Here is a 27,965-nt window from a genome sequence, read left to right as displayed (position 1 = left end):
ATCAAGTATCCTTCAGATTGCCTTTACTTATGATGAAGCTCTTAAAGTTATATAAAATACTTTGCTAAGGAATTCATTACAGCTAAGTTTGGCTATAGTGTACATTATAAGAGTTATCATAGAAATGATGATCATATCCTGAAGGGATGTTTTGTTTATCTACTAAAAGTTTATATATGAAACCTTTTAATGTTAAAAGGGGTATTTGTTCTATTTTTATTTTGTGATTTGAGATACCAGAAGATTGAGAGCATGGTAGAATTATGCTTGTCTCTTTCCATAAATACTGCTTTTCTACTCTGAAGATTATGTTAGCAGTTATTGAATAAGGGATTTATAATTTTTCACATTTATGTTCCTTTAATATTTGTGCAGCAAGCTTTATAAATTCTTACTGATGCCATTAGACTTTCAGATTACATACTTATTTGTATATATACATTCTTAGGTCCCTAGTTGTAACTTTATTATTTTTGATTATAATGCTTAAGGTTCTTTTGTCAGAAAGAATTATTTTGTGGATTGTTTTGCACAATGTCTTACAAAAAATCCAAAATACACAAATACAAACCAATATTTTAAAAATACTGACATTTAAAAATAACAAACCGTTTGGGTATAAAAACTAGAACTATAGTATCTCAGCTTTTCTTTTAGTATGAGTTTAAAAAATGCTTCTATCTAGTATAGAATTGCTGAGAATTAGGATAGGAAGATGGCATAGACAGCTGAGCATAACAAGAAGCTCTAAAGTCTACCAAAATTAGGAATAGGGATTTAGTATATTTGGACATTAATTTACTTCTGCCTTAATTGGGCTCAGACTAGGAAATCTATGGAATGGTATTAAAACTAAAATTTTATAACTTATCTTCTACAATTTTCTATCTCCCTCTCTCAAAAATAAATAAACATTAAAAAAACATTTAAATAAAATTTGGGGGTCACCTGGGTGGTTCAGTTGGTTAAGCATCCGACTTTGGCTCAGGTCATGATCTCACAGATCATGAGTTCAAGCCCCACATCACATGGGGCTCTGTGCTGACAGCTCAGAGCCTGGAGCCTGCTTCAGATTCTGTCTCTCTCTCTCTGCCCCTCCCCCTACTCACTCTCTGTCTCTCTTCCTCTCTCAAAAATAAATAAACATTTAAAAAAAATTTAATAAAAAATAAAGTTTATTTTCTTGGCCACCCAAAATTTGTGAGCACTTTTAGTAATCTATGCCCTATGGACATGTCACTATTCAGGGGCACTTGTTATAATCAGAATTCATCACAAATTCAAAGTGCGTTTCTCATTCAAGATTACTTAGGAAAATGCTAAATAAGACTGGCTTATCTGTGTTAATAGAAAAGTGGCACAAATAATCACAAACAGTAGGTAATCCATAAATCATTTATATTTGATTTTAGAATTTATTATGTAAATTGCATTCTACAGAATTATCATTCTAATATAATTTGCTTAGGATGATATTTAAATTAGTTTGCATTCCCTCCTCATCCACAACTGAAGGTGAAATGAGTCAGCACACATTTAGGTGGTGAATAAATCTGTTTGAAAATAAAACTTTGCTGTGAAAAATACAAAACAATAGTTAATAGAGCAAGATTTGCTTGGAGAAGAGCCCCATATCAATGATTGAGTCAGTCGTAGAAAGTTTTGATAGAAAGATAACGTGGAAGTTTTTTAGTAGAATTTCTTGTCACTTTTATATCATCCCACAAATATCACTACTTCCACATTTTCCTAAATGAGACCACTTTCTCATACCATTCCTAAAATATAAGTTCTACCCTAAATTCAGTTTTTAACATTTTGAGGTTGTGTACACTCATGGGGAATACTGGAAATCAGCAGCTTAATTGATCTGAAGAAAATAAGAATAGAGGGCAATAAAAATCAAAAGTTGAATCATGCATTAATCAGAAAACAATGAAAGCAGAAGGTCATAAAACAAAGAACACATGATAATAGCTTTTCTTTTCTTTTCTTTCTTTTTTCAACAAAGGAGAAAATTTTCATCCTTAACTCTTTCTTTTTTGTTTTATCACACTAATACCTCTGTTAAAACAGAAACATTAGCACTTCACCAAAAGCTTGTTCAGTCCCCTCTTCCCACCATCTTTAAATTTCCTCATCTAATCACTTCTAAATATGGTCTCATCTATTTATCTTAAACATTAAAGAAAATAATCAAATAAAAAAAAAGGCTTTCATGACTCCATATCTTCTTCCAGTTTTGTCTTTTCTCTCTCTTTCCCATTCCTGCCAATTTTCCTTTAGGAGTTGGCTCTGTATTAATCTGCTTATAAAATAACTGTAATTGCATGAATTTTTTTCTCTATCTTCCATAGTGTAATTTCATAATCTGAAGGGAAAGCCCTGAGATTTATTCTTTTTATCTTCAGTAAGTAGCACAGTTAATGGAATGTAACACATTATCAGTGATATTTGTGAAAGAAAAAATAATTCCCTTTGTAAATAGTCAGGTCTTATTGCAAATAAATATAAATTCTAAAATACTAGAATTTAAATATTAGAATATTATATTAATATTAGAATAGAAATGTGTGAAATATTTGAAACAAAATTCCATAAATAGTAAGCACAGATGATCACTGAAGGTATACTTTGAAAGTAAACAGCATGAAACATCAAAAAATGCAAATTTGGAAGCTAAAATTCTAGTTTTTTAAGGCAATGATTAAAATCAAAACAATAAGCTTATATTATTTATTATTTATGTGGCCTCAATTTCTTCCATTTCTTTCATATTAACATGTAGACTTTGAGTCACAATGATTGACAAATTTTTGCAAGTGATAACAACAGACATACTGAAAAGAATCAAAGAAAGAATCATGAAAGGCAAAAAAAAAAAAAGTGGGTACAGATCAGCAGAAACTTAGAAACTGTAGAAATTTTAGATAATATGTCATCTATCATTAGCATCACTTAAGCCTACACTACTGATAATACATTTTATAAATAATAAGTGATTAAAAATAACAACTAATCTCCTATGTAAATTTTCTTGCCTTCATTGAAAGTTGGGTACAGATTGTCTCCAACTATTAGTGTAGAACTATTTTTCCTTTCAATTCTGTCAATACTTACATTTTGCAATGTTTATTTGTTTTGGGACTGTGTTTTTCAATGCATATATGTTTACAATTGCTGTATCTTTCTGATGAGTTCATACTTTTATCAAAACCTATTATCCTTATTGATCTCTTATGATAGTTTTTTACTTAAAGGCTATTTTATCTGTTATTAGTACACCAATCCATCTCAGTTTTGGTGACTGTTTACATGGAAAATCATTTTTAATATTTTCACTTTCAACCCAGTTGTGTCTTTGTATCCAAAGTAAATCTCTTCTAGAAAATATATCATTGGATCATAGGTTTTTTAATGCATTCTGCAATATCTGACTTTTGATTGGAGAGTTGCATTCATTTACATAGAAAATAATACTTTATGAGGAAAAACTTACTTCTGCTATTTTGCTATATGTGTTTGGTATGCGAGATCTTTGTTGTCCCTCACATGCTCCATTAGTGACTTAATTATGTTTAGTTGGTTTTGTACTGAGTTATTTTGATTTCTTTCTCATTTCTTTTTGTGTATATTCGATATTTTCTTTGTGTTTACTATATAGATTATATTTAACATCCTAAATTTAAAAGGATATAATTTAAATTGCTATGAACTTCACTTCAACAGCAACTTCACTTCAAAAGCTCTAATGTTGTAGAAATCTGCCCTCCTTTATGCTACTGTTTTCACAATTACATCCATACATTTTGTGCCCTAAGACATAGATTTATAATTCTTTTCATGCATCTATCTAAATCAGGTAGAAATAAAACAGAGTTATAAAACAAAAATACAATAATGCTGGCTTTTATATTTGACTATGTAGTTACATTGTAGGATATCCTCATTTCTTCATAGGACTTTGATTAACTGTTTAATGCCCTTTCATTTCAGCCCAAAGAATTCCATCTTGCATTTCTTTTGGGTAGGTTTAATGATAACAAATGCCCTCAGCTTTTGTTTATCTCTGAATATCTTAAATTTTCTCTCATTTTTGAAGGACAATTTGCCAGATACAGAATTCTTGGTTTAAAGGTTTTATTTTTCTTCCAGCCTTTTATATTTGCTATCCTACTGTTTTCTGGGTTCCATAGTTTCAGATGAGGAACATACTGTTAACCTTTTGTGGATCCCTTGTAAGTGCTAAGTCTCTTTCCTCTTGCAGATTTCAAAATTCTCTATTTCGACTTTCCACAGTTTCATTATAATGTGTCTTGGTGTGAGTCTCTTTAAATTTATCTTATATAAACTTTTTTTTTAAGTTTCTTGGCTTCATGTCATTTATCAAATTTGGAAAGCTTTTGGCTATTATTTATTCAAATTTCTCTGTTCCAGTCTCTGTGTTTTTCTCTGTTATCTATTTAATTGGTGTTTCACAGGTCCCTTAGTCTTTTATTTCACTTTTCTTCATTATTTTTTATTTTCTTCTCTTCAGACATGATCGTTTCAATTATCGTATCACCAAGATTGCTGATCTTCGGTCTATTCAAATCTTACGTTGTACTCCTCTAGTGAAATTTTCAATTCAGATATTGTAATCTTAGGAACAGAATTTCTTTTTGGTTCCTTTTTATAATTTCTGTCTCTTTATCAATATGTTAATTTGTTCCTCTATCATTTGGCCCTTTTTCAATAGTTTATCTTTAGTTCTTGGAGCGTATTTAAGACCGTTGTTTTACAGTCGGACATCCGGGCTTCTTCTGAGGGATGGTTTCTATTAATCTATTTTTTTCTCCTTTGAATGAGCCAAATTTTCTGTTTCTTGTCATCCCTGTGATATTTTTGATGTTGTTGTTGGAAAAGGCACATTTTAATATTATAATATGGTAAATTTGAAAATAATATTTTCCCTTCCCCTATGTATACTGAGGATTTAATAACTTTTTCAAACTATTTTTGTAAAGACTGCATTCTTTCTTTTCTGTGGTCACTGATGTCTCTGTTCCTTTAGCCCATGTTTTGACAGAGACTTCCTTGGATGCAAGGAATTTTTTAAAAATACAATAAAAAAACAGACAAACAAATATCTCTCCCTTGTTTTTCCGTATTGACTCAGTGCTGAGGTACTCTAACACTTATGTAGGCTTGCAAAGAACATAGGAATCAAGCTAAGATGTCAGTTAAAGGTCTTGCAGGGTCTTTTCTGAGCACATGTCTTGCCCGGTTCATGCATATGTCTTTCTAAATTCCTCTGTGTAGAGGTGCCTGGGTGACTCAGTCGGTTAAGCATCTGACTCTTGATTTCAACACAGGTCATGATCTCACAGTTGGCAGGTTCGAGCCCCACATCAGGCTCTCTCCCTCTCTTTGCCCTTCCCCCACTTATGTTCACTCTCTCTTTCTCCCTCTCCCTCTCAAAATAAATAAATAAACATTAAAAAAGATAAATTCCTCTGTGTTTATGTATATGGGCACTTCTGAATGTCCCAATTTTCCAAAAAGAATACAAACAGCTTTCCTCTCTTGGCTCTTGGCTGTTTATGCCTTGACTATAATCTTATCTTTCAGGCACATGTTGGTTGTTAGGTCACCTGTGGCATTTCTGAGCAATGCCTGCTACTTTTCCAGCCTAAATTCTGAGTTAGGCATACAGAGACGAAGGAACACCTCGTGCCAGTTCATCAGGAAGCCCTCAGAGCAATTAGAACAGATTGCAAATAAGTGTGATCTGGCCTTTCCAAAACCAGAAACCATGGTCCCACACTGGGAACACAGGCTGCTGCTGTTTCAAGATGGACACTGCAACAGGTAGGGAATAAGTCAAGGTCCATTAAAAAAGATATAAAGCTTTCCTACTATTTCCAAGTTGCCTCTTTCATGATTTGGCATGTTAGTTATTTTACATCTTTTACTGTTTTCCAAAGTTCTAACAATGTTGCTTTGAGAGTTTTGTTTTGTTTTTCCCATTTTGTCTGTGGGGGACCAAGTTTGGAGCTGCCTACCCTACCATTTTGCTAAAGTCAGTCCTCTCACTAATCCTTCATTTTGTCTTCAAGCATAGCTTTTTGGCCTGGGAGGAAGAGGCCATACACATAAATACAGAATACTAGGAAATTTTTATAAAGAGGGTATTTAACATGAAATAACTGCTTACTCAGAAGGAAGTAGTGGTGGGGCTTCACAAAGAGCAACTGAGCTCTTTGCTAAGAGAAGACAGGTTTTCTAAATACTAAAAATCAAAGTCTTAATGTTGTCAGAGTCATACATATGTATAGATATTTAAGTTGCATAGTTATTCCTTTCGATATTACTTTGTAAGAGTAATGAGGTATTACACTTACTACGCAAATGAGGCATGAGATGGTCCTGCTATGAAACTTTGCACCAATCTATGGACATTTTCCAAAACATTTACAGAGTGAAAGCTTTAGATTTGGTAAAGACATCATTACGTACTTTGACTAACTGGGCTATGGAAGTAAAATTTTAAGTATCTTAAGTAAATATTATTTATTTATAAATTTAGATAGATATGAATGGACCTAAATGAGTATTATACTTTCATTATAATTTATATTTGCACTGGTCAGGCAAAAGAGAAAAGATACTGCTATTAATTAGTTACATCTACCTGGATTATAACTAAAAACCAGATGTATTTGTATTTTTGTATTATATTTACTCATTATTTGCTGTATTTCTAATATGTCAGTTGAAACTTTTATGTTGTATACTCTACAATGAACAAGTGAACATTTATCATTCTTTAAAGAGAACATAAGGAAAAATGGGAAAAAAATCAAAAGTATTCATAAAATACATGTGTAAGCTCCAAATTAATCCTAAAAGAGCAAATGGAACATTAATGTGAGTGTGTTCAGTGAATAAATTATTTCTCAGTAAAGGCATTTAAAAATAGAACCAAAATCTAGTTCAAACAAATACAGTATCCACATATTTATGACTTATTTTGTCAGAAGAAAATTTCCTATTTAATGCAATAGTTTTTCTTTACTAAGTAAATATGAAGCTTACTTAACTTCTACACTTAATCTGTTCTGATTCTGTTTTAATATATATTTACAAGTATAATTGTTTTTAATGTTTTTCCCCTAAGGGTAAATAAAAAATAATGTAATTCCAAAGAGAGAAAGTTTGTTCTCCAAGCAAATTAATCTACTTATGTAATAAAATTAATAATACATTTTGCTTTGAAATACACAAATGGACTTATTTCCCAATTTCCCTTTACTTAAATTATAAATGCTGCCTTCCATAAATATGAATGCAGCTAAGTAGAAAATTTTATTGCAAGTCTGTAAAGCTTTTTATGGTTTGTCATTCTACATTTGTTTCTGGATGTGAGTCGACTAGTATGCTATAGATGTTCATTCTAATGTATAGTTCACTGATTAACATAACTACCAACTACAAACTTCTCATTACTTGAATTCTAGGTAAGCTACATTAAGATTAGTAGATAGACTGCAAATTGAGATAATTATTTTTACATTATTTTAATATTTTGTGATGATGCTATTTGATAGCAATTTGAAAACTGCCATTTATTCAGATATCAATTAGTTGTCAAATATTCAACCACGCACTATTTTTCTATTAAGCATAATATTACCGATCAGCATTCAGAAATCACTGAAAATAGACTAACTGAATTAAACCATTATGCTTTTCCTCTTAGGTGGTTGGCTTTCTGTGGTAGGCAGAATTCCAGGGTGGCTCGCATGATCTTTCCCCACCAAGTGCTACTCGTATGATTATGCAACCTTATATGGCAATAGAAATTTTGTAGATAGAACTCAAGTTACTACTTGACCCTAAGACAGAGAGATGATCTGGGTAGGCCTAAGTGTTCTTTAGCCAGTTGCAGCAAAGAATGTCTGAGAGATTCAAACAATGAGAAGGATTTAACATTATGAAAGTCCCTTCTTGCTGAGCTAGAGGAAGCTGCAGGACAAGGGCCTAAGAGTGGCTTCTAGATGCTGAAAGCAGTCTTCATCCGATAGCCTGGAAGCAAACAGAAATTCAGTTCTCAAGTCTAAGGAAATAAATTCTGCCAAAGAAAGGAAAGAGCTTGGAAAAGGCCCTTGAGCATGCACCTAGGCCCCCACCTGTTTTTAGCCTGAGCAGAGAATCCAAAAACACCATTCCCAACATCTGATCTATAAATCATGAGCTAACAAATGAATGCTGTTTTAAGCCACTAACATTATTTTATTTGTTATGAAAAATAAAACAATAAACCTTCAAAATACACTTAATTTTATCAAACTGGTTGATAGCACATTTGATATTATACCATATTACCTTCAAATATATTTTTATATATTGTTTTTGATTTAGTCTTTCAAAATTTTCCAATAAGTAAATGTATCCTGCTATTATCAGTAGGAAGTTAAATATTTCTTCCTGCAATCCTCATGTTTCTAAGAAACCCTGAAGATCCTCTGTAACAAGCCAGTTCCTCTGAAAGACCCAGTTCTTCTTTTTGTACAACAGACAAAACTGTCTAGGAAATCAGACTGTTAGCTCTATTAATCACTTTGTTGTTATAATAGGTCACAGTTGAAGACTATCTGTGTCTGAGGTCATGCTCTGGCCAAAGCCAGAGTTTCTGGCTCAATAGTTTCTCAGGCTGATCATCAATATTATACTTTTGTTTTTATTTTTGGTAATTTATATTCATTTGCTATTCATCATTACACAGACACAGACACACACAGACACACACACACACACACACACACACATGCACATGGACAAAACATGGTATGCCAGCTATCTGAGTCGAGATGGGCTTACCAATTTCAGCCATACATTTTTTAGGAATTAGGTATTTCTCATGAACACAAAAGTTATTTTGTTAACACACATTAAAAGTCCAGGTATCCCTGATTATGAGATCCCATTTGCAGCATTGGTATCTTTTCTTGCCATCAGACTAAGATTAGAGCTCCTAGACCAGATTTCCTTAATTTCAAACAATATCATGAAAAATGGGAGTGATACTCCAACCCCTTTACCATAGTCTATTGCCATATTCTATCTAGAAGGAAATTATAGGCATCACTCACAAATCAGGGGAGGGTATTAATCACGGGCATGTCCTTTGAGGACCATCATTGCCTTTGAGGACCATCATTTCACACAATGAAAATGATAATAAACTTGACAGGGGGGGTGCTTTTATTTTCAGTAGTTTTTAATTCATTCATCCATATATTCCAAAAAATATTACAGAGCAATAACTAGAGCAGTTACGTTTCTATTTGTGATGGATTCTGCAGTGAACTAAGAGAATAACATATCTGCACTCATAAGGTTTATATCCTATTTGATAAGGTATTAGATAAATGCATAGACATGAAATCAGATAATAAAAGAAGCTGTGAAGAAAACGAAAACAGTCTAAGTGATTAGAGAGTGACAGGGGTGATGTTATTTTAGAAAAGAAAAACCGGAAATACCTCTCTGGAGAGTAGTATTTCAGCACTGACTTGAAAGAAATAAGAGGCCATAGGCATATAGCCAAAAGCATTCCTGGTAGAGGAGAGAGTAATGTCAAAGGCCACGGTGCAGAAGTGTGGTCTGGAATAGTAGGAAGGCCAGAGAAGCTGGGCCAAAATGAGCAAGGAGAAAAATTTAGGCGATAATGCCAGAGATTCATTCAGGTAAATGATACTTAAACCCGTAAGGGCTCTTCCTTATTACCTGTGATACAGATTCCCATGTGTGTGGGGCTGGGGGGCCAGGAGCAGTGTGTCAAACAAAGGGGTACAAGGGAATGACATTTGGTTTTGGTCTTAAGTGGGTTCTGTTTATTTTTTTTATAAAAAAAAATTTGAAGAAAAAGAAAAGAATGATAAAAAGCGTTTGGGCATCAACTGCAAGAGTTCAAGCAAGGGATCATAGTATTTGTTATCACAAAGAAAATAAGGACAAAAAGACTTACTTATAACTTTTTGAAAATCCTTCACAAGTTAGTAGCCTTAAAATTTTGAAGTTTCTAAAACATGCAAACTGTCTTCAGGACATGCTATGTTCCTCCTACTTTCTACCTCTCTGTTTACATTTTAGAAGGCCACAGATTTTGTTCTGTGGTTCATGTCCATGGAGAGACACAGTTTGTTTTCCTTTCTCTGTCCTGGGTCAATCTGTAATCCTTTTCTGGATGGCTGGTAACAAAATTATAGTTAGTATAAATTTAGAAAAGGGAGAATATATCCATCAAGATCCAATAAAAATTTTTAACACCATATCCTTTATGAAGGAAGGTAAGAATAGAAAGGAAAGCTTTGAAACTTACAAAACCATAATGTATAATATCCACTAATAGAAAATGTACTATTTTTATTATGTACATTGCTTCAATTATTTTTCTGTTAGATAAGGTTTTAAGTTCTTTTCTTCTTTAGAGAGTTTATAAATATTTGATGAGTTTTCATCAGAGAACTATTTTTAGTTTTAATACTGTTTTTATTTGATGGCCAACTAGTAAATCCAACTTTTCTCCTACAGTGAAACAATATAAATGATATGAACCAACCAGTGGGGTTTTGGCATAGGGACAGCTTATCCAGTTTTCAATAGACTTTCCAACAAATAGTGTTGAAGTACTAACTTTAGAAAACAGTCAGCATTTTTATGTGAAAATAGTTCCTATATAGTTTTAGGATTTAATGGACTCCCAAACGATATGAGTTGGTTCTAAGGAAGCTCCCAGACAATGCTCTGTCAGTGAACCCAGAAAGCCCATTAACATAAGGGAATATTTCCGAATAGGATGCTTCTGAAGGGATTGCCAGGACTGAAATTTAGAGAATAATTTGAACTCATAATAAATGAAATACAAATGTACACATATGCCAACTGCTTATATTGAGCCTTGCCTTTAAAAAAATGTTTATTTATTTATTTTGAAAGACAGAGGCACAATTTGGGGAGGGGGAGAGTGAGGGGGAGGGAGAGAGAATCTCAAGCAGACTCTGTGCTGTCAGCACAGAGCCTGACCTAGGGCTCCATCGCATGAACAGTGAGATCATGACCTGAGCCGAAATCAAGAGTTAGACGCTTAACCAACTGAGGCACCCAGGTCCCCGAGCCTTGCACATTTTGAGGAGAGGCTATTGGAGCCTTTATTTGAGAATCTAAACCAGCAACCAGTACATGCTCCAGGCCCTGTATTAGAGCAATTCCCCTACTTTTTACATATTTTTACTTCCATGGAATTAAGTACTTTACCCCTATACATTTAAATTTTGTTCCCTATACACAATTGCTATTCTAATTTGGTAGAGAATGGTTTGAATTTTGTAAAATACAAAGTTATATAAAAAATGCATAAAATACATTTAAGCCACAAATTGCTTTATTGAATTCACGTGACTTTTCCCAGACAGCACATTTAACTATATGCTTATTTTCTAGATTCTTTGTGTTTAGCCGAATACCCTGATGCTTCCTGTATGAATACAGACATGCCTATATATGTATATATATATATAAACATACACATATATGTATACATACATATGTATACACACACATATATACATACGTGTATGTATACATATGCATGTATACATACATACATGTATGTATACATATATGTATACACATATACATATATGTATATATACATATATTGGCATGTCTGTATACACACACATATGTATTTATATATATTTGAAGTTTTAAAACACAGGGTTAAATACCTTGGTAAAGCATATTACATTTTATTTTGCACGTTAACTTTTCACAACCTAAGAAAAGTAATATTGAGCAAACACATATGTTAATACCAAAACCATTCAGTTGGTCTACAATCTAATTTGAAGCTTGCAAAAAAATTAGTCTTAAATGTATGTATTACTTTGTCTTATTTATATAATCATATGCACTGAGGTTGCATACATTTTTATTTTATAATTCAGCAGCTAAATTCTAACTTAACCTATAATTGTCTCCTGTTACCAAGTATGACAATTTCTGTCCCATAACAGGAATCCTTAGACCATTCACATTTAATGTATTGATATTATCTTTCCAGCTCTTTTCTATATGTACATGTTATCTCTTTTTCCCCTCTGTCCTGCCTTCTGTTTTGATAACTGACCATTTTCTTTGGATTCTACCTTGCTTCTTCTATTAACTTATTTTACATACATCTTATTGTTAATTTTTTCATGGTGCCCTAGGGTTTACCATAAATATTTTAAATTAATCAGTCTACATTCACATAATATTACACTACTTCACAGGTAGTGTAATAATATTACAACTTTATATTCCCAATTCTTTCCTCCTATCCTTTGTGCTCTTATTGTAAAACTCTTTTAAATGTGACATAAACACATAATACAGTGCTGCATTTTGTCTAGTATTTTTGTTGCTAGTCAGAAAAAAAATAATAAATTTCAATGTACCATCTTTTTGTTTCTATTCATTTCATTTTATATGTCTACCTGTGATACAGTATTTCTGCCAGAAGGCACTTCTTTTATTTTTTTACAGAGTAGGTATGTTAGCAATTATTCTTATAGTTTTGGTTATGTCTAAGAAAGCTGTTATTTCTCAAATATTCAGGGCATAGAAGATTCTATTACAAATGATGCTACAGTGAACATTCTTGAACATGTCTCTATAAGAGCATATGTGGGATAACTCTCTACTTTATGTCCCAAGCAGAATTTCTGGGACACAAGATATATACAACTTCAATTTTACTAATTGTTTTTGAATTGCTAGGCATTATATCTACTTACAAAGGTACTAATTATATTTCATTGCCCCTGTTTTCCCCATTCAACCCTTGGAAGTGTCAGAATTTAATCTGTATATGATACTTCTGTCTGTGAAGCATATAATATAAATGTATTTGCCTTATTATATACATATTTATTCATAATATCTAGGGCTATACATAAAATAATTTAATTACTGTCCAAATTTTTTGGAATCCTCTTAATATGCATCTTTGAAAGAAAAATGCATCCAGATTTTAGAGATTGTAAAAAAATATGACATGTTGAAGTATAAGTTCCATTATTGTGCATGAAATACTACTATCCATTGCTTCTAAATTTCTGAATCATAAATCAAAATAGCTTAATAGAAGTTGTACAGTTTTCAAGAAAGCAATTTAAATTTTGTACTTTATTAGTATGTCTATTTTTTGGCAATTTATACTTTTCAGTTTCAAAGTTACATTTCCAGGGGAAAAAAGGTATTGGACTGACAATGCATACAATTTACAACTGAAATTTTACTACTCATAAATGTAATAAAAGTGTATGGTAGAAGATAAATGATTTTTTTTCTAAACAGTGATAAAATACTTACTTCTGATGAATATATTATTAGAGGGTAGAAATAGTAAAAAAAAAAAAACACATCATTTGCCTTTCTGGTTTCCAGTTCTTTTCAAAATATAGAATTTAATATAACAATTTACCATTTATCAGGAGGTTATAACCTTCAAAATTTCAACTCTTGAACTAACTGAACAGCCAAGATAGAAAAATATTCTCCATGTTATCAAAACAAATGGGGGCTAGTTTTTATTAACTGTACTTGTGCTGATGTATATAAATTAGGTATTACTACAGGATGAATAACATGTACATTTCCAAGTCTTTTTTCATCCTTTGAACATTGTTTAGAATAACCATATTTGCAATAAGTATTGAAAATAATTGCAAGCCTTCATGAAATATTCAGATTATGTAGAATATAGAGTATTACGATAAAGAGTATTTGAACTTTTTAAACCAATTGAGTGTTAATTTAAGCGTACTCAAGTTGACATTGACACACTTGATATATATTCTCATTAAAGTAAAACCATGCATAATTTTAAAATAAACTATAATAAAATAGTTTTAATCTTGGTCATGTTTCTTCTAATCTGACCTTCACTGTACTGCTTACGGAAATTCATACTTCCATAGAACAACATTCATGAACTAGAAAATACACAAAAACAAAAACAGAGTAAGTTTCTCTTCTTTTTATATTTTCACAGATCCTAACATTTTTTGAATAATGGGACAAAATCTTCTTGAAATCTCCGCAGAGCAATGTTCATAAAACACACGTTTCTTACCTCTATTTCTTTCTTACCAGGAAGCAGAGCAAAATTTTAAAGATAGATAAAAACATGGGAGACATTACAAGCTCCGGGAAATAAGAATTAACACTTAGATGGCTCACACTCAATTTTTAATGAGCATCTAAAAGTGAAGACAGGAGTGCCTGGGTGGCTCAGTAGGCTAAGCTGCTGACTTGGTTTTGGCTCAGGTCGTGATCTCATTGTCTCATGGGTTTGAGCCCTGAGTCGGGCTCTGTGCTGCCATCCCAGAGTCTGCTTGGGATTCTTTCCCTGTCTCTCTCTCTCTGCCCCTCCCCCACTCACACTGTCTCTGTCCCTCTCAAAATAAAAAAAAAAAGTGAAGAGAAAGTGTCTGGGAATATTTGAAACAAATATTAAAAATAAAGAAAATCAAACTTTGAACCATTAGCAAATTATATTTTAAATAAAATTAAAGAAAAGAATGTGTTTTTGTAACAGTGACTTAGTTTTGAACAGGGAAATATGTCCCCTGTAAACTGCTAATGATGAGTCTATGTGTAATCCAAACAGGTTAAAACATGTAGGGAACCTGGGAAGAGAGATGCTTAAATTCTACTTTAGTTATTCAGACCAGACTTATTTTTTTAGACTCCAAATATGAGATAAAGTCTACCTTGAGTTTTTTCACAACTGTCTGGTTCAATTTGTCTGTGACTAAAGAGATACCCTTAATATTGTGGAGGTAAAAATTAAAAAGTAAACAAAAGTAGTTCCTGAATTTCCAGAAGAATGGTTCCTGAATTCCCAAAAGCAAATAGCAGCAACAGAAGCAGATAAAATAATTAAGGCTAGGTGTTTTTGAAGAATAAGAATCTGGGTCAAAAGGGCTACAAAGACATTTCAGGTTATGAATTCAGTGTGTGAATATTGCACGCACCTGTGTGTGTGTAACATATTTTTATCACACGAAATTTGAAAAAAGTATATACCAGATAACATAGAAGGAAATGTTAAAAAAAGAAAGAAAAAATAGAAAACAAGGAAAGCTTAAAGAAAAATGCAAGCATTCTATAAAATAATACATCTCTTTCCCCACTTTCACTCTAAAAAGTTTCTTCTCAAGGAAGAATAAGTGATTAGTACCGTAATCAGAAAAATAAATCTTTTGTTATCCTTTCTTTTTCTAGATCCCTGGTTCATATGTCAAGGAGAATCTGCTCATATTGAGTTTTTCACCTACAGAAGTAAATATAAAACATATTATATTTTGATAAAGACTGAGGAGAGAAATTGAAAAAAAAAAAAGGCTGGCTTCTCTCTAGCCATTAAAAACCTGAGGGAATTCAGTAAATGATATATGGGTATGATATATGGGTTTGGAAATATTTGTGTTTTAAAACAAAGCCTTCAATATTGGAATAGGTCAAAGACTCACCATAAATTAATTGACTAAGATGTTAAAAGGAATACAACATTTAAACTCATGTAAGCTTTCTTAGAGAAAGCCCATCCTTTTGTCAGCACATAAGTGACAAGGAATGTTTACAGCTAGTTCTTATTTAGGTAATGCAATCTAAAACTTGATTTTTAATTATTTTATTTTTAATATTTTATTGGATTGTGGTAAGAACACTTAACATGAGTTCTTAACAATTTGTTGAGGCAGAATACATTATTGCTGACCATGGGTACAATGTCACATAGAAGATCTGTACAGCTTATTCATCAAATTTAACTGAGGCTATATGCCCATTGATTAGTAACTCCCCATTTCCCCCTTTCCCGATCCCTGGAAACCACCATTCCACTCTTTCATTCAATAAATTTGATTATTTAGATTCCTCACACAAGGGGAATTATGCAGTATTTGCCTTTTTGTGACTGGCATATTTCACTTAGTTTAACATCTTCAAGATTTATCCATGTTGTTGCATATTGTAGAATTTCCTCTTTTTCTTTTTGATTATGAATTGTATTACATTGTATGTGTATACCATATTTTCTTTATCCACTCATCTGTCAATGACCACTTAAGTAGTTGCTACATCTTGGCTCTTGTGAATAGTGCTGCAATGAAGCTTGGGAGTGCTAATATCTCTTCAAGATCCTACTTTCAATTTTTTTGAATAAAAACTTTACAGTGGAATTTCTAGATCATATGGTAGTTACACTTATAATTTTTTGAAGGACCTCCATACTATTTTCCATAGCACGAGTTCCAATTCTGCCACACCCTCACCAAACCCCTTCTTTTTTTTTTTTTTTTATAATAGCCAACCTGACAGATGTGAAGTGATAGCTGATTGTGGTTTTGATTTGCATTTCTCTGATGATTAGTGACATTGGGCCTTTTTACATATACCTGTTGGTTATTTGTATGTCTTTAGAAGAAAGTTCAAAGACATTTTGAAGAAATGTACATTCAAGTCCTTAGACCATCTTAGTTAATCAGGATATTTAGGTTTTTGTTTATTGTTTGTTAGTTTGTCTTTGCTATTGAGTTTTAAAAATTTGATATTGACCCATAACTAGTGAAGAAATTGAATATGTTATCAAAAATCTCCCAACAAATAAGAGTCCTGGGCCAGATGACTTCTCAGGGGAATTCTACCACACATTCAAAGCAGAGTTAATACCTACCCTTCTCAAGATGTTCAAAAAAATAGAAATGGAAAGAAAGATTTCAGACTCATTCTGTGAAGCCAGCATTACCTTGACTCCCAAACCAGACAGAGACCCCAGTAAAAGAGGAGAATTTCAGGCCAATATTCCTGATGAATATGGATGCAAAAATTCTCAACAAGATACTAGCAAATCGAATTCCACAGCGTATAGAAAGAATTATTCACCATGATCAAGTGGGATTCAATCCTGGGCTGCAGGACTGGTTCAATATTCGCAAATCAATCAATGTGATACATCACATTAATAAAAGAAAGGATAAGAACCATATGATCCTGCCAATAGATGCAGAAAAAGCATTTGACAAAATTCAACATCCTTTCTTAATAAAAACCGACAAGAAAGTCAGAATAGAAGGAATGTACCTAAACATCATAAAAGTTATATATAAAAAGCCCACAGTTAATATCATCCTCAATGGGGAAAAACAGAACTTTCCCCGTGAGACCAGGAACATGACATGGATGTCCACTCTTACCACTGTTGTTTAACATCATGTTGGAAGTCCTAGCATCAGTAATCAGACAACAAAATGAAATAAAAGGCATCAAATTGGCAAAGAAGTTAAACTTTCACATTTTGCAGATGATATGATACTTTACATGGAAAACCTGAAAGACTCCACCAAAGGCTACTAGAACTGATACATGAATTCAGCAAAGTCGCAGGGTACAAAATCAATGTACAGAAATCAGTTGCATTTCTATACACCAATAATGAGGCAACAGAAAGAGATATCAAGAAACTGGTCCCATTTACACCAAGAACCATTGCACCAAGAGCCATAAAATACCTAGTAATAAACCTAACCAAAATGTAAAAGATCTGTATGCTGCAAACTATAGAAAACTTATGAAGGAAATTGAAGAAGACACAAAGGAATGGAAAAACATTCCATGCTCATGTATTGAAAGAATAAATATTGTTAAAATGTCAATACTACCCAAAGCAATCTACACATTCAATGCAATCCCAATCAAAATTGCACCATATGGGCCCTGGATGGCTCAGTCTGTTAAGCATCCAACTTCAGCTCAGGTCATGATCTCACAGTCTGTGGGTTCAAGCCCCATGTTGGGCTTTGTGCTGACAGCTCAGAACCCAGAGCCTGCTTTGGATTCATTCTCTCTCTCTCTCTCTCTCTCTCTCTCTCTCTCTCCCCTTCCCTGCTCTCTCTGTCTCTCTCAAAAATAAATAAACATTAAAAAAATTTTTAAAAATTGCACCAGCATTCTTCTCAAACCTAGAACAAACAATCCTAAAATTTGTATGGAACCGAATAGCCAAAATATTGAAAAAGAAAACCAAACCTGGAGGCATAACAATTCCAGACTTCAAAAGCTGCATTACAAAGCTGTAATCACCAAGACAATATAGTATTGGCAAAAACAAACAAACAAACAAACCAAACAAACAAAAAAGCAGACACATAGACCAACGGAATAGAATAGAGAACCCAGAATTGGGCCCACAAATGTATGGCCAACTAATATTTGTCAAAGCAGGAAAGAGTATCCAGTGGAAAAAAGACAGTCTCTTTAGCAAATGGTGCTGGGAGAACTGGACAGCAACATGCAGAAGAATGAAACTAGACCACTTTCTTATACCACACACAAAAATAAACTCAAAAGGATGAAAGACCTAAATGTGAGACAGGAAACCATCAACACACTAGAGGAGAAAGCAGGCAACAACCTCTTTGACCTCAGTCGCAGCAATTTCTTGCTCGACACATCTCCAAAAGCAAGGGAATTAAAAGCAAAAATGAACTATTGGGACCTCATCAAGATAAAAAGCTTCTGCACTGCAAAGGAAACAATCAACAAAACTAAAAGGCAACCGACAGATGGGAAAATATATTTGCAAATGACATATCGGATAAAGGGTTAGTATCCAAAATCTATAAAGAACTTAACCACACTCAACACCTGAAAAACTAATAATCCAGTGAAGAAATAGGCAGAAGACTTGCATAGACACTTTTACAAAGAAGACATCCAGATGGCCAACAGATACATGAAAAGATGCTCAACATCACTCGTCATCAGGGAAATACAAATCAAAACCACATTGAGATGCCACCTCGCACTGGTCAGAATGGCTAAAATTAACAACTCAGGAAACAACAGATGCTGGTGAGGATGTGGAGAAATGGGAACCCTCTTGTACTGTTGGTGGGAAGGCAAACTGGTGCAGCCACTCTGGAAAACACTGTGGCAAAAAATTAAAAATAGAACTACCCCACAACCCAGCAATAGAACTACTAGGAATTTAACCAAAAGATACAGGAGTGCTGATTTATAGGGGCACATGTACCCCAATGTTTATAGCAGCACTTTCTACAATAGCCAAATTATGGAAAGAGTTAAATGTCCATCAAGTGATGAATGGATAAAGAAGATGTGGTTTATATACACAATGGAATACTACTTGGCATGAGAAAGAATGAAATCTTGCCATTTGCAGCAATGTGGATGGAACTGGTAGGTATTATGCAAAGTGAAATAAGTCAGACAGAGAAAGACAGATATTATATGTTTTCATCATATGTGGAACTTGAGAAACTTAACTGAAGACCATGGAGGAAGGGAAGGGGAAAAATAGTCACAGACAGAGAGGGAGGGAGGCAAACCATAAGAGACTCTTAAATACAGAGAACAAACTGAGGGTTGATGGGGACATGGGGGAGAGGCGAAAATGGGTGATGGGCATTGAGGAGGGCACTTGTTGGGATGAGCACTGGGTGTTGTATGTAAGTGATGAACCACGGGCAAACCAAGAGCACACTGTATATAATGTATGTTAGCCAATTTAACAATAAATTAAAAGAAAAATTGGAACAAAAAAAACTGTTTGGTATATGATTGGTATAAAGTAGATATTTCTGTAAAAAAAATAGATATTAGTTCTAGCATGCTCTTTTACCTCCAAAGAGTTATAAGTAACTGGTTGCCAAAATGAAATAAATCTTGCATTAGTCTGTTTTAAAAAATGGAAATGTCCAGAAGAAAACCTTTCTCTTAAATGCTCAGTATTTTATATTATGCTACTGCATGTGAAATTAAAAATAAATTGTCACTGAAGTACATTTTAGTTATTATTAATATATTCACTTCACAGCAAATAAATACATACTTAGTATGTTTAACTAGTTCACATAGTTGGGTGCTATAAACATCTATATAGTTTATTATCAACATGAAACAAAACAACTGAAACAGAATTACTTTCATCTTGATTTCCTCTCTTCAGTAACCTATGTAGAATTCCTATTTTCTGCTCTTACTGCAACTACCATATCATACCCCCAAATTACACTGTAACACTTAGAGCAATAAGTTTATTATATTTTTCTCCACTACCAGCAGTTTTACAACGCCTTTAAAATAATCATACTTCAATTCTTTTGAGATAGTTCCTCCTAATGGCAAACATAATTACTGGATTTAAAAATTTGAGTATAAAGCTCTTGATATGAATTTCCATATTCTGTCTGAAATGATTCAACTATGCTTAATATTCAGCATGAGATGTGAATTATAACAGTTAAGGTAAAAGTATTCTAATGAATATTTTTAATTGAGATTATGCAGATGGTTGGTGGTAAGAACATGTCTCTAATACCATTTAAGGTTAGAAATGCAATACTTACACATTTTCGTGTGTGTCAAATTCCAGTTTTTAACTATGGAGGAGTGATTTCTTTAAATACGTCAATCTGTGGTAGATAAATACATTGTAGGGTACACTTAGACTTTTTGAGGAGGCAAGTTAAATTGGAAGAGTTGAAGCTATAATTTAGACAAATCAACAGAAAACTGAACATCCCCATCATCTGGGGCATGTTAGATGATGTGCTGTAATTACATAGCTTTATTATCTTTATTGATCACATTTAGCTAAAGATTCTTTTGCTTTCTACTCCAATTTGCCTGAGTAAAATACTGAAGAGAGAGTAATCACATCATTTTCCTTCATTTACCAAATCTGTTATTTTTTGTTTAATATCTAGAAAATAGGCTAAAACATAATTTTAAATGTTTTAACTCTGCTTTGATTCCATATAAAAGAAATAGAAAATCTTAGAGTGTACTTCCATGTCTGTTGTTTTATTTTCTTACAATATTTAGCTAACCTTCTTAATATAGATTAGTGACTCAAAATACGTATTTATCAATTGCAAATTATGACTTCTAAGGTGAGGCATGGAGGTTTTGCAGAACAGACTTGTATATAATTGGCAAATAAGCAAAATAAAGTATACTCCTTTCATTCTTTTTGATGGAAGAGATTCAGAAATTATTCGGTGATTATAGAAAGAAATCCATGTATAATCATTAGCTTATACATTCAATCAACACCTTAATTCAATATTAAATAAAAAAATGAATCCAAGCAAAATGTGTGCTTGTTTATTCAAACTCATTAGAAAAATGTACAGAAACCTTCATTTTCATGACAACTTAAACATAAGCAATAATAAGGAAATGTTTATTGGGGAAAAAAATGTTGACTTTATGGCTGTAGCACAGCAACAACAAAATTCCTCTAAAAATCAAAAAAATATATACAAATGTCTTTATTCTCATAAATTGTTACTTCTTTAAAATTTTTTTTAATGTTTATGTATTTTTGAGAGAGAGACAGAGTGTGAGCGGGGTGGTTGGGAGAGCAGTGAGAGAGAGAGAGACACAGAATCTGAAGCAGGCTCCAGGCTTAGAGCTGTCAGCACAGAGCTTACTTCTAAGCTACAAAAACTTTAAAAATAAAAGGTAAATACAAAAGTCACAGAAATATATTCCTCAGAGCCATTGAGTAATTACATAAATAGTCTGAGAACTAAACGGATGCTATTCACAGAGAACATTTATCATAAGTGAATTTTAGTGGCAAGTGGAGACATTTCCCAAAATTTAAAGTAATACAAATGCCAATTAATTAATTAGATTTACTGGACTACTCTTAATATTTAATACATTTATGTAAATGCCTCTGTGTAATTTCATCATTTGATATGTGTTATCTTTTATTTTCTTTGAATGATGCAATATTTATATTACTGAAAACTATAAAAAATTACAAAATATCTGACATGGAACTATTACTGCAATATGATAATTTTCTAAAATATATTTTTATTTATACTTTAAAGTACTATAGATTATATTTTATTTGTAAATAAAATACATAAATAATGCAAATAATGCTTTTCTAATTTGCTAACTTTTGATATTTTTTTCACTGATTATTGATAAATTTAAGCCATGGTAAGTTTTAAGTATTTTGTCTATTTTTACAATTTCCTCTCTGCATCGCTTGTTTATTTATCATCTAGCTTACTTGTATGTTGTTTTTAATATCTAGAATTTTTAAAACTTATTAGAAAATGGAAGGCATCTTGTTTTGGCAGCTGCTCTGCCCTTACCTTCATTTATAATGCTCTAATTTAATGTTTCACGTGACTGTTGCAAATAAATTAAGTGGCATTTAGTAGCATATAATTAGCTGTATATATTCCACAGATTATTCCAATTTAAAAAAAAAAGCGCTAATATTTATGTATATAATTATTGCTTTGGGAATTTCAGTTCAGACTTACCTCCCTATCATGATAATTATGTTTCATATTAAGCTATATTTGACAAACATGCGAGTCATATAAACTTTTAGAGTCAAACTGAATTTGAAATATTTATCTTAAAAATCTGTTCATAATATATATTTCTGATAACACTTTTATCATACATAACTTAATATGTAAAGACTCCTTCACATTCATGATTTATTTACAAGATCTGAAAGATTCTGATGACTTTGGATAATATGTTGGATTAATTTGAATTTTCTCTAAGTAAATCAAAGCCAAGTAAATATTTACATATGTAAATTGACCATAAAGGCTCTAAAATCCAAAATAATAATCATGCTCTAAGAAAGTAGAAGGTACAAAGTAATTATATTTTCTTATAAAATTCTATAACTTTATTATTTAGTGAGTTTGTAGTGTTTGGCTTACTTATCTCAAAGTGGTATTGATATTTATCCCACACTTTCCATCCAGTTTATGTAGGTATAAATTATGGTAATTTTTTTTTTGGTAGAATAACTGACACAGAAGAATGTAGCAGCATACAGAACATTTTTCATGTTATTCTAGTATTTCTTTGTTTCCTGATATCTGCTTCATGGATATCCATATTCCATAAAGTTGTCAGCCGGTCAGTACCTGAAAACTTCTAGTAATGAAGTCCTACATCCTACACTAAGTTTGCCCTCTTCAGTATTGTCTTCTTGCAGATTATAAAATTTTGGTTGTCAAAGATTTACTATGCCTATTTTATTACCCACATGTTTGTATAGAAATCTTCCTGGTAGGAAGCAGTACATAATAAAAATGTACTAATCTGAAGCTTACACGCTGCTTCTCTTCTTACACACTACTACTTACTGCTTCTAGTTTGGCTACCAAACTGTCTTCATATCTGTCCCTACTCAAAGTAGAAAACTATGCAGAAAATTTTCATATGGTTCCAAACAGTAAAATTAAGAAAACAACTTCTGGCAGGCCTGTGAGGAATTAATCCCAATTTGGGCAGTCAGAACAATTATTCAGGTCACTGAAGTGCTATCTGGCACATTACTCAACTAGTGTGGGACCCATATATCCTAAAACACATAATGCAGCTTTCCAAATTGTCTAACTTTCATCCAAGTCAAACGCAGGATGAAAAAATACCAGCTGCATTTCTGTTTATGACTTTTTCCCCCAATGTATTTTTGATATGATGTCTCAATGCACATTTTCAGCTGATACCAACATTTTTATAAAAGTTAGAAAATAAGGGCATATGCAGAACCTATTATTGGAAGAACTGGAAGAAATGCTTCACATTTGATTTAAGTCCAATGCCATGACAATCACTGCCTGCCCTAACAAGGATTGCTCATGCAGTGGTTTGGCCCAATAATTTCAAAAAATCATTAATTAAACTAACCGAATGCTACAGAGTTCTACAGTTAAAATAATGTGACTAAACTGACCACTACACCAAAGCAATATAGTCTCCATCTAAATTATTCTGTTTGGTAAATAATCCAATATTTAATTAGCTTTGTTATTTGTATCAGTGTATATTTAAAATGGACTTTTGGGGCACCTGGGTGGCTCAGTCGGTTGAGCGTCCGACTTCGGCTCAGGTCATGATCTCACAGTCTGTGGGCTCGAGCCACAGTCGGTCTCTGTGCTGACAGCTCAGAGCCTGGAGCCTACTTTCGATCCTGTGTCTCCCTCTCTCTCTGCCCCTCCCCACTCTCACTTTGTCTCACTCTGTCTCTCAAAAATAAATAAATATTTTTTAAAAATAAATAAATAAAATAAAATGGACTTTTAACTTGGATCAGACAGCAGATTGCTGCTCACCTTAAAAGTACATGTATATACTATGTAAAGATTAGTATTCTATAAATTTTGCTTAAACTTTTTCATTAACACTTCTCATGACCATGTCCTTTGTGTTTATGATGATGTTTTCAGGGATTTTGGTAAACCTCAGAGCCATCCTGCCTTGGCTTTCATGACCGCAGTACTTAATACCTCAGTAAGGCTACATGGCTTTGCAGCATAATGAATTTAGGGGAACCATTGCTGCCTGGGATTATATACAATAGCAAATAGTACCTGTAGCTATGCATTATGTGCAAGATAAGTTTTTTTTTTGATAAACGAGGGCATCTCTCTCCTACCTTGGGGCCCGTGGAGAAATCACACAGCCTTGGTACATAAAATTGTTATCTTCCTTGTAACTGCCTAGCTAAAATTGGTATTTTTAAAAAAATGTTTTCTTAAATTCTCCCTTAATTTACTACAGTTTATTCACACATAAAAAGGTAGCACCTTGGTTTACTTTAAATAATCTTTTAAAGAGGAAAGAACTGATATTTAGGGTATATTAACACATATGTGGGAGTACCAGACTTGGGCACACAGCGTAACCCACTTCAAGCCTTGAGGCATTGCACAACGCATGCATTGAGCAATATCTCTGGTCTTCCAAACTGTTTTAGCAGTGGAAGAAGAAGAACGAGTGACAGGCAACATGGATGGTGCCTCTCACGTTCATTTTTTCGGATTGAGTATGGAGTATGGGCAATCAGGATTCTGTTTGTTTGGCTGCCAAATCAGTAGGAGATCAGTAGGAGATCTAAGGTTGGCTTTCAGCATTTGCTCTGTACAAGTACAGGGAGTGGTCAGACACATTTTTCTCAGGCCTTATACAAGAGAAAGGGCAGTGAAATGTCCAGACAGCTGGTAGTCTGTTAGTCAACAGCTGGCCCGTCCTCCTGCCCGGTGCATTCCATCTCATTAGGAATGAGCCTCCATGCGCAGCCTCTCTCCTGGCCCCAATATCCTCATCTCTTACTCTTGTGTTACTTTCCAGAACCAAGAAACACTGGGACTCCCCCTTAAAAGGATGTATACATGCAGTATAAACATATTTGATAGTATATTTAAATATATATAAAGAAATATGTGTGTACTGCATACACACATAGGTATTTCCATATAATTATCAGGCTGGAGGTTTCAAGTTTGAAGATCAAATATGAATATGTATATATATATATATATATGTGTGTGTGTGTGTGTGTGTAAACATAGAAGTGCATAATATATACACATACATTATAATGTATATATATAAGGTATAATATATATCTTATATATACATACATACATAATTGCACTGTATTTATGTACATGTATGCACACAATACAATATACATGTATTGTAATATATATTCAGACTGTGTATGTGTGTATATACGTGTGTATGTGTATGTAAGTGTGTATATGTGTATATATGTATGTGTGCATATATGTATATAAATGTGTGTATGTGTATAAATATATTTATAATTATACATATAATGCCCCTCCAACATATCAACAGGTGGGCAGAGGGAACAGCCATTGTAGCATCAACCATTCCTTAAAGCTGAGGCAATAATTGCCCATTGTGCATTTTGAGAAAAAATCTTTGCCCTACCTCCAATCAACTTGATCACCAGCTTTTCTACCATTTGTAAGAGTGAAGTTATGCGGTTAGTGTGTATTTGCATTTTTCATTAAGTACTAGTACATGTACAATAATGTCCCTACTAAGGTACTATATTTCATGAATCTGCCTTTTGTCCCAAACCAAAGTGCTTTAAATACTGAAATTTCATAGAATTTTTCAATATATGCTATGACATGTCTCCCCTCCCATAACATATTTAACAGTTTCCCTTGGTTTTATGAATGATTCGAAGAAAATAAGACTAAAACTGATGAATTTTCATATGCAAAGTTGTACACCCAAAGTATAGCTTTTTATCTATTTTTTCTTTTCTATAATTTCATGAAAAAGTTTCTCTGCCTTCTCTTATTTTTTTCGTAAATAGTATGTATGTATGTATGTATGTATGTATGTACGTATTTTAATTTTTTTAATTCCCATGCAGTGTTATTTTAGTTTCAGGTGAACAATACAGTGATTCAGCAATTCTATACATTATAGATGCTCATCATGATAAGTGCACTCTTTAATACCTATCACTTATTACACCTAAATAGTTTTTTGTTTTATTTTATTTTGTTTGCTTTTTGTTTTTGCTAACTCCCTGTTTCTCTTACTATTTACATACAATAATTTCTTTTCTGTTTTTCAAATGTCAGTTCTCTTATCTTTTGTCTTGACTATTACATTGGCAAATACATTCAGAACACTCTTAAAGGACAGTGAGGATATAGTCTTCTCTCTGATTTCAACTGACGTGATTATTGCAAATCCCCATTATGCATGATATTGGCTTTTGGTCTGAAGTATAAAGTTTTCATAAAGCTAGAGAAGTAACTTATTTTCTATTGTACTATGATTACAATTATATTTTTCAGTATCTATTAGGACAATCCAGTGATTTTTGTTGTTGGAAAACTTAATATAATGAGTTGCATAAATAGTTTCTAATATTTAATTATCTAATATTTAGATAAAATGTACCAGTGATTTATTTAGAATAAATATTACAATATTCATGAATGAAGTTGATCATTAATTTCATTAGTTTATATTTTTGCTACTTTTTTATGGCTTAATATCAGTGTTTTAATATCTTCAACAAATATGTGTGCTAGGTATAGTACCTTAAATATGTTTATATCCTCAGTCTGTTCATTATTTGGATAAGTTTAACCAAGGAAATGACATAGTCTGATGTACATTTTTAAAAAATCACTATTTATACTTGGGAGGATGGCTTACAGAAATGTTGCAATTATATGTGGAAGGCTATTTACCCATGTCTCAATTCTGAGGTTTCAGACATTTTGTATCTTAAGAAGACTTACCAGTGTCTGCAAGAAAAGGGATAGGTTCAAAAGAAAGCCAAATTTCACTATCAGATAGGTGTCCTAAGAAATGTTCATGAATCACTTGAGAACAGAAGTAGACTTTTGTGTAAGATTGGTCTATCATACATACAGAGGGACTGGTATAGATCTATGCTAGTTTCTGGAAACTCCTAGAAATCTGGTACTGACATTCGGCCAAGATAAAAACAAGATAGACTCTCTTGCAATTGATAATGTTTTCCTTAAATTTTGAAATTACCCTGTACATAAATAATAGAGCATGTAGTTCAATATTCTTATTTGTACAATGAAAATAATAACCAAAACTTACCTCAAAGAATTTTTGTAAGTATTATATGAGTTAATTATATGTAAAGCACTTAGTGTCTGTCACATATAATTGCTATGTAATATTAACATTAACTGTTTCAGATACTGAAATGTGCTTTTAGCACAATAATAAAAGTAGAGTTCTTTCTCTGATACATGAGTAAGTTAATGAGCACCATGACCCCAAACCTTAAAAGTAAAAAAAGAAAAAAAAGATCACCATCTAAGAGTTACTTCTAATTCATCAAAAATGCATTCCATTAAGTCATACAAGAAAAGAGATGGCCCTGGGCTTACTTGCTATATGACTGACACTATTACAATATGGAAAAAAAAATCGAATCAGAATGTGAGTCTTCAGCAAAGGAAGCATGAAACAAGATGAGAGAAGAATATATTTGCAGAAGTTCTTAAAAACTGTCAAAAAGA

Source organism: Panthera tigris, chromosome A1, assembly GCF_018350195.1.
Source record: "Panthera tigris isolate Pti1 chromosome A1, P.tigris_Pti1_mat1.1, whole genome shotgun sequence".
Taxonomy (NCBI): Eukaryota; Metazoa; Chordata; class Mammalia; order Carnivora; family Felidae; genus Panthera; species Panthera tigris.
Note: the sequence above shows the minus strand (reverse complement) of the source record.